At 38.6% G+C, this 8,891-nt stretch overlaps 1 pseudogene; it reads left to right on the forward strand.

The window, feature by feature from the left end:
* Positions 1 to 7,234: 7,234 nt before the first annotated feature.
* Positions 7,235 to 8,891, forward strand: part of LOC108534418 (chloride intracellular channel protein 4 pseudogene) — a 24,290-nt pseudogene continuing 22,633 nt past the window's right edge.

Below are 8,891 nucleotides of genomic sequence, written 5' to 3' on the forward strand. Positions count from 1 at the left end.
TAGAGAGCTCATTTGCCACTTCTGCCAGTGAAGACGCAACAAGGTGGTACCATTTAAGAACCAGGAAAGGGATCACCAGACACCTAGTTAGCTGGCATCTTGAACTTGGGCTCTCCCACCTCTAAAACTATGAGAAATAAATTTCTGTTGTGTGTAAGCCATCCAGTTGATGATGGTTTTTATACAGCAGCCCAAATTGACAAAGATAGTTCTAAATCACTTATTCCTCATCTCCACATCACTTTCACTCCTGAAAACACTAGACATCTGGTTCTGGGTAGGCATTTCCATAAACTTCTTCTTCCTCTTGAAAAAAGCTGCTGAAGCATTTATTCCTTCAGCATAAGCTGTTGCTTTATCCTGTGCTCCTGCTATGCCTATCATCACTGATTGCATTGGGTTGAATGCATGAGCTGAGTATTTTGAGCTTAGTAATATTTTCCCCATCTGCCAAAATGATAGGCTTAGATTAGGAGAATGCCAAGAAATAATGTAACTCAAAAAATTTTATAATTTTATATATTTTAAGGCAATTAATACCTCAATTAAGTCATTAGTTCTGTTGCAATAGGATAATATTGCTGAACTATATTCAGTAATGCTACTTACTCTCTTATATCTAGGAGAAATATAATGAGCACTTAAAATTCTTATAAGTTTTCTTTGTGTTATGAGCCTCATAGTTCTATTTGAAATCTATTTGAGTTACATACTTTGTAGAGACATAATACTTTTTATGAAAGATAAAATCTTATATAGACATCTATTGAGCATTGGTTTCTGTTATAACAAATAATAAATCAATGCATATAACAACTGGTATTTTTTCCTTATTGTTAGAACCAAAATTCCACTATGAATTAGAGAAAAATCTCCACTACAGTTAATACATTTTAACAAATTAAAAGGGCAATTTTTTTCTTAAACGATTTCTTTTCATATATAAAGACAGAACAAGTCTACCACTTTGAATTAGTGTAATGAAAGATCCCAGGGACCTTGGAGTAGATGAATAAATTTCTCATTGAGCAAAGAGTTACATCTGGGAGAAACAGTCTCCTGAGGTTATTTTGATTCAGGTTAAGGAACATAAATGAAAATATGTAAAGTCAATAAATTGTGATAAAATAATGGGAGGTGACTTGGTTAAGATCAATCTTCATGGAGACCATTAACAATTGGATATTTTCTTCCTGTGTACTGTAAGACTGGAATATAAAGTGTTCATGATGATTTTAACAACACAGACATATTTCAGTTTACACTGCCAATATCATAACCAAGAAAGTAGGACAGAGATACACTGGTTTCCATAGAATCTAGAACCCTGCAGAATTGTGATGCAATTCAAAAAAACATTTATTTAAAGCCTCCTAGGTTGCAAGCATATCATTCATTCAGCTAAGATATGGAGAGATTGCCACATAGATTACTTTGTGCTAAATGCTTTGGAGAAATAAAGAACAAAGCACCTTTTATTTTCTTGGAGTATTTTTAATCATTTTGTAGGAGGAAATAAGTAGAAGAAAAGTTTGGTGAAAAAAATACTTAAATATTACAAGAAGAAAATATATGAACTATATGTCAGTTGACCCTTGAACAAATAAGGGGCAAGAAGAGAATATATGAACTATATAAGCCAACCTAGATACTCAGTTGACCCTCGAACCTGGGGTTGGGGTCAATCCCTTCACACCCTGCATCTTCATAAGATAAAATCTGCATGTCACTTTTGACTCCCCCAAAACTTAACTACTAAGAGCCTATTGTTGGCCAGAAGCCTTACAGATAACATAAACAGTCAATTAACACATCTTCCTATATGTATTATATTCTGTATTACTACAATAAAGTAAGCTAGAGAAAGGAAAATGTTACTATGAGAATCATAAGGAAGAGGAAATGTATCTACTATTCATTAAGTGGAAGGGGATCATCATAAAGCTCTTCACTTTGGTCACCTTCACATTGAGTATGGTGTGAAGGACACTCAATGTGAGGAGTATTGAGGAGGAGGAAGAGTAGGGGTTTGTCTTGCTGTCTCAAGAGCGATGTCAGAGGCAGAAGAAAATCCATGTGTGGACCCATGAAATTCCAACATGTGTTGTTCAATGGTCAACTGTATACTTAAGAGACGTCACAATTCTAATTACTCAATATATATAAACATATATATGCTTGAGTCTCCAGAACCTGTTAAATATATTAGAAATTTGTCTTAAGTGAAGGTAAATAGTAACATAGAACATACAGCATTCAGCATACAAACTCATTGCATTAATAGCAGGGTTATACACATAGCACAGATCTACTTCCTTCCTTTTCTGACTGAATTTTTACTTCACTACATTTCCAGATCATTTCCTTTTATCTTTAATCTTTCTTACTTGATTTTAAGAATAGTTCTTAGGAAGGAGTGGGAAGGAGCAAAGATTTTTCCATAATGTTCCAGTAAAAGTGCCTTTTTTTTTTTTTTTTTTAAATGGAGTCTCGCTCTGTCGCCCAAGCTGGAGTGCAGTGGCGCAATAGCGACTCACTGCAAACTCTGCCTCCTGGGTTCAAGCAATTCTCCTGTCTCAGCCCCCTGAGTAACTAAGATTACAGGTGCGTGCCATGACACCAGGCTAATTTTTGTATTTTTAGTAGAGACGGGGTTTCACCATGTTGGTCAGGCTGGTCTCAAACTCTTGACCTCGTGATCCACCCACCTCGGCCTCCCAAAGTGCTGGGATTACAGGCATGAGCCACTGCGACCGGCCCAAAAGTGCCCCCATGCCACCCCCAAGGGGAAGGACAGGGGACACCAACACCAACTCTACAAGAGCAGGAATCATCTGGGCACAAGATAGCTCACAGTTATCAACCCAGCATTTTGGGAAGCCAAGGCAGGAGGATAGCTTGAGCCCAGGAGTTTGCAACCAGCCTGGGCAACATAGGGGGACTCCATCTGTACAAAAAAATTAAAAAATTTTTCAATGATGACATGTGCCTATTGTCTCAGCTACTTGGGAGGTAGAGGTGGGAAGATAACTTGAGCCCAGTAGTTCGAGGGTGCAATGAGCTGTGATCATGCCACTGCACTCCAGCCTAGATGGCAGAATGAAACCATTACTCAAAAAAAAAAAAAAAAAAAAAAACCAGAAATCATGGGTGTGTCTTTGTGACACAGTATATCTAGGTCTCTAGGCACATGATAGAAGGGCCTCTCTGAAATGATGATGTGCTATTATATGCACCTATTTTTATTGTGGAGTTACTGAAATTACTATAGCTACTAAATGAAATATTAGGAATTCAAACTCACATTTGGATCATTAAAAGTTAAAATACTGATGAGTTTTTCTATTTTTTTCTTTATTCCAATATGACAATATCTCTAACACTAAAATTAGAGCCAAGTTTACACATCCCGGGAAATAATCAGGAGACTTCACAGAAAAGAAGAAAATGGTACATAAAAGTGACTTTTGTAAAGAATAAATGAATTTCACTAATAATCTAATGTTTCTCAATGACAGAGACATTGAATTTCTTATTATCAAAATAACATCATTATCAGAAAGGTTATAATATTAAAAAGAATTTCCCAGGAAATACTAACTCATGAACCATTGTTAATATAGAACAATATTCAATAGTAACTAGATGACATTATGAGATTTCTCCATTTTACAAAAATGTCAAAGTCATACACATAATGATGAGTTTTTACAATGGAGACATACATAATTCAATGAACAATCTTAAGGTTTTAAATTTCCAAATAAAAGTATGTTATTTTAAAAAGTGTATAGGAATCTACTGTTTTCTCATCTCCAAAAGGCAGCAAAAGAAACAGTTGTTTAGGAAATTGTGTGGTTTTGGTTCATTCTTATTTTTTCCATTGGAATAGGAATTTATCTTTCAAATTGTTTTCACAACAAGCTTCCTGAGTAAAGGGGTCATGTGTGTGTTATTGACTTTTATGAAACTCATGAGCAGTGACTCTCATGAGGACATTACAGGGTATTACAGAGTTTTGTTCTGTTCTTTGTTTTTATGGTTATCTGTTTATGTGCTTAGTAAATTCAGAGGTTACAGCCTCTGTTCTCATAATATTGGTTCTATAATTTTCCACACACAGAATTCTGTATGGCCAGGAACCTGGAGAGTAGATACGTCTCAGGTGAGCCTTACTTGGATCTCATGTGTTCTTGAAGGAGCAACATGTTACGTGAGAACACGGAAGAAAGGAATCGCATTTGTCTGGAAGGTGAAGAAGTGAAGCCGCCTCCAATGCTGATACACTCCCATATCAGTCTTGTAACTTCCTTTGTCTATTCAGTCTGTCCTATTGCCTATGTTTAAATAGCTCTTGGAGAACACTGACCAAAAAAAAAAAAAAAAAAAAAATCAAAATGCATTGTCCTCAAGATTGGCTAAGCACTCATTGTATTAGTTTCCCAGGGCTGCTGAAATAAAATACCACAAACTAGGTGACTTATAAAAACAGAAATGTATTGACAAATTGTTCTGGAGGGTAAAAGTTTGAAGTCGGTATGTAAGCAGGGCCACACTCCCTCTAAAACCTGCAGAAGAGAATCTTTCCTTGCCTCTTCTAGCTTCTTGTGTTTGCCGGCACTCCTTGATGTATCCTTGTAGATGCAACTCCCCAGTCTCTAACTGTCATCGCATTGGTCATTGTAAGAACATCAGTCATTGGATTAAGAACTTGCCCTACTCCAGCATGACGTTATCTTAACCAATTACATCTGTAACAACCTATATCCAAATAAGGTCATATTCTGAAGCACTAGAGATTAGAATTTCCATATACTATATCTTTTAGAGTGATATGGTTTAGCTGTGTCCTCACCCAAATCTCCCCTTGAATTGTAATAATTCCCATGTGTCAAAAGCAGGGCCAGGGGGAGATAATTGAATCACGGACGCTGTTCCTCCACACTGTTCTTGTGGTAGTGAATTAAGTCTCACAAGATCTGATGGTTTTATAAATGGGAGTTCCCTTGCATATGCTCTCTTGCCTGCCACCATGTAAGATGTCATTTTGCTCTTCCTTTATCTTCTGCCCTGATTGTGAAGCCCCGCCCCTCAGTGAGTCAACTAAACCTCTTTCCTTCATAAATTACCCAGTCTCAGGTATGTCTTTACCAGCAGCGTGAAGAAAAGACAAACACTTGGAGAAACACAATGCAACCTAAAAACTCATAAAACTCATTGTCTCTTCTTCCTTGTATAGCCATACTAGATTTTCCAGCCTCCTTTGCAGACAGGGGAAGCCATAGAAGCCATTCTATTTAATGGAAAGAGGGTAGAAATTATTTACAACACTTCTCATCTAGACATAAAACCTCACATAGAATCCTCCAAGCTTTCTTTTCTATATCACCTGTATACAAAAGTATGAGTTTTGATTTTTCTATCAGAGCATATAATACAGTGGTAATCATCCAGGGCTGTTAGGGGAGCTATTTGTAACTTTTTGCTTCACTATTGTTATCATTAGCTTCGATCTTCAAGAGCACCTCATGTTAACAACATGTCTTTTGGAACTCTAGTCAATGTCATGCGCGTCCGTGTGAAGAGACCACCAAATAGGCTTTGTGTGAGCAACATGGCTGTTTATTTCACCTGGGTGCAGGAGGGCTGAGTCCCAAAAGAGAGTCAGCAAAGGGAGATAATGGTGGGGCCGTTTTATAGGATTTGGGTAGGTAAAGGAAAATTACAGTCAAAAGGGGTTGTTCTCTGGCGGGCAGGAATGGGGGTCACAAGGCGCTCATTGGGGAAGCTTTTTGAGCCAGGATGAGCCAGGATGAGCCAGGAAAAGGAATGTCACAAGATAATATCATCGCTTAAGGCAAGGACTGGCCATTTTCACTTCTTTCGTGGTAGAATGTCATCGGTTAAGGCAAAGCAGGGCATTTGCACTTCTTTTGTGATTCTTCAGTTACTTCAGGCCATCTGGGTGTATACGTGCAAGTCACAGGGGATGTGATGGCTTGGCTTGCGCTCAGAGGCCTGACAGTCAACACATCCACATTACACACAGGAATAAGGAGGACAGGGGAAGGACAAAACACCATTTGGAGCTGACTATTTCCTTTGAAGACCTGTCCTGACAGCCCAGAACAATAATTTCTGCTTATATCTGGCTGGCTACCCATATCTACTAGGAAATCCGGGAATAATGTCCAACACTAGAGTTCTGGCTGCTGAGTAAGAAGATGAGAATGTCTATTACATGAACAACTACAAGTCTCTTCTATAGAGAAAAAAAAAGGAACCAGAACTCAGGGGCTTCTTGACTTAGCCCCACATCTGGAGAGTAGATGTATCTCAGGTGAGCCTTACTTGTATCTCATGTGCAAGTCACTGCTCCTGATCTCATGATGCAAAAGATAAACAGACTCAGAAGCCCATGTTCCTTCCACTCAGTAGTTCTCACGCAGGGGTGGTTTTGCCTTCTAGGGGACATGTGGCAATGTCTTGAGGCATCTTTGATGCCCTGACTTGGGCAAGGATACTACTGTTATCTAGTAATATCCCTATTATTTCCTTTGAAGACTTGTTCTGGCAGCCCAGACCACTGATTTCTGCTTATATCTCATTGGCTACCCATAGGTACAAGAGAATCTGGGAATGATCTCCAACGCTAGAATTCTGGCTGCTGGGTAAGAAGATGAGAACACCATCTATTACTAACACCAAAAGCTATGAGTATAGTCCAGGAATGCTGCAAAACACCCTACCAATCACAGGACAGCTCCCACAACAATGCATTTTTGACCCAAAATGTCAGTGTGCTAAGGTGGATCCATTCTGCAAACATGGCTCAGCATCTGACATCATCTTAGCAAATCCTCTTCTCTTGAGAAGGAAGAGGTGAAGCAAGAAGGACAACAGGCAGAGGTATAGAAATGTGTGCATCTCCTACAGTCGGATCCATATCCAGAAACACACAAGAGCCAAGTCCATGACCAACCATGGTAAAGGCAGCCCCACTAGGGAGGAGCTGCAGAGTCACTCCCGCCTGACCACCACGTGGTTACCTCTTCAGTGCTGCAGTTCTGTATGTACATCCTCCTGGCAGCAGTGAGATGGGAGCTCAGTACTGGTCTACAAAATTATTAAGTTAATTTGAAGGCCACACTATCAACTAGGCTGAAAATTCAATCCATCATCTATTTCTGTCTTAAAGCATACCTAGCTCTGCTGTCCAATATAACAACTCAAGATGACGCGAAACATGAGAAAATCGAAGCACTACATGGTTGCCCCAAATGAGTAAAATAAAAACCCCTGACATTAAATTTCAACATAGAGAATAAAATTCTAAAATGGAAGCTCCATTTTCTTTTTTCGAAAGTGAGAAAAAAAATCCCTAACTAAAATATTTTATCCACTGAGGACATTAAATTCCCAAATAAATTAAAGTTTCAAAATCTTCTCTGCATAATTTTATTACATTTTTTTCATTCTAGCCACAATATCCATACTTGGATGCCTAGATGATTTTCTTCCCTTCTTTATCCCCCTCAACAGCCCACACCATCTTCTGCTGGAACTGATGCAGCTCTTTCAGAATCTAACTCCAAATTTCTCATATGTCCTATATTCTGAAAACTTCAACATCCAAAGGACATCTAGAGGTTATCAAGTACCAGTTCCACTTTCACAGCCTTTAAAAAGCACTGGCAGTTCTATTGATAGCCTCTCCAATAATTATTACTCTTTCCTTCTTTTGGGGGGGGGGGGGAAAAAATAAAATGACATGTGTTCACCACTGTAGTATCATATGGAATAACTTCTGGGCTCTGTCTTTCCTTCCCTCTCTGCCCTCTAACTCCTAGCAGCCACTTTATACATATATATATATAATTATACTTTAAGTTCTAGGGTACATGTGCACAACGTGCAGGTTTGTTACATATGTATACATGTGCCATGTTGGTGTGCTGTACCCATTAACCCATCATTTACATTAGGTATATCTCCTAGTGCTATCCCTTCCCACTCCCCCCATCCCATGACAGGCCCTGGTGTGTGATGTTCCCCTTCCTGTGTCCAGGTGTTCTCATTGTTCAATTCCCACTTATGAGTGAGAACATCTGGTGTTTGGTTGTTTCTCATTGTGATAGTTTGCTGAGAATGATGGTTTCCAGCTTCATCCATGTCCCTACAAAGGGCATGAACTCATCCTTTTTTATGGCTGCATAGTATTCCATAGTGTATATGTGCCACATTTTCTTAATCCGGTCTATCATTGATGGACATTTGGGTTGGTTCCAAGTCTTTGCTATTATGAATAGTGCCACAATAAACATACGTGTGCATGTGTCTTTATAGCAGCACGATTTATAATCCTTTGGGTATATACCTAGTAATGGGATGGCTGGGTCAAATGGTATTTTTAGTTCTATATCCTTGAGGAATAGCCACTCTGTCTTCCACAATGGTTGAACTAGTTTACAGTCCCACCAACAGTGTGAAAGTGTTCCTGTTTCTCCACATCCTCTCCAGCACCTGTTGTTTCCTGACTTTTTAATGATCGCCATTCTAACTGGTGAGAGACGGTGTGTTTTTGTGGTTTTGATTTGCATTTCTCTGATAGCGAGTGATGATGAGCATTTTTTCATGTGTCTATTGGCTGCATAAATGTCTTCTTTTGAGAAGTGTCTGTTCATATCCTTTACCAGCTTTTTGATGGGGTTGTTTTTTCTTGTAAATTTGTCTAAGTTCTTTGTAGGTTCTGGATATTAGCCATTTGTCAGATGAGTAGATTACAAAAATTTTCTCCCATTCTGTAGGTTGCCTGTTCACTCTGATGGTAGTATCTTTTGCTGTGCAGAAGCTCTTTAGTTTAATTAGATACCATTTGTCAATTTTGGCTT

This window comes from Rhinopithecus bieti, unplaced genomic scaffold (genome assembly GCF_001698545.2).
Source record: "Rhinopithecus bieti isolate Rb0 unplaced genomic scaffold, ASM169854v2 scaffold_11565, whole genome shotgun sequence".
Taxonomy (NCBI): Eukaryota; Metazoa; Chordata; class Mammalia; order Primates; family Cercopithecidae; genus Rhinopithecus; species Rhinopithecus bieti.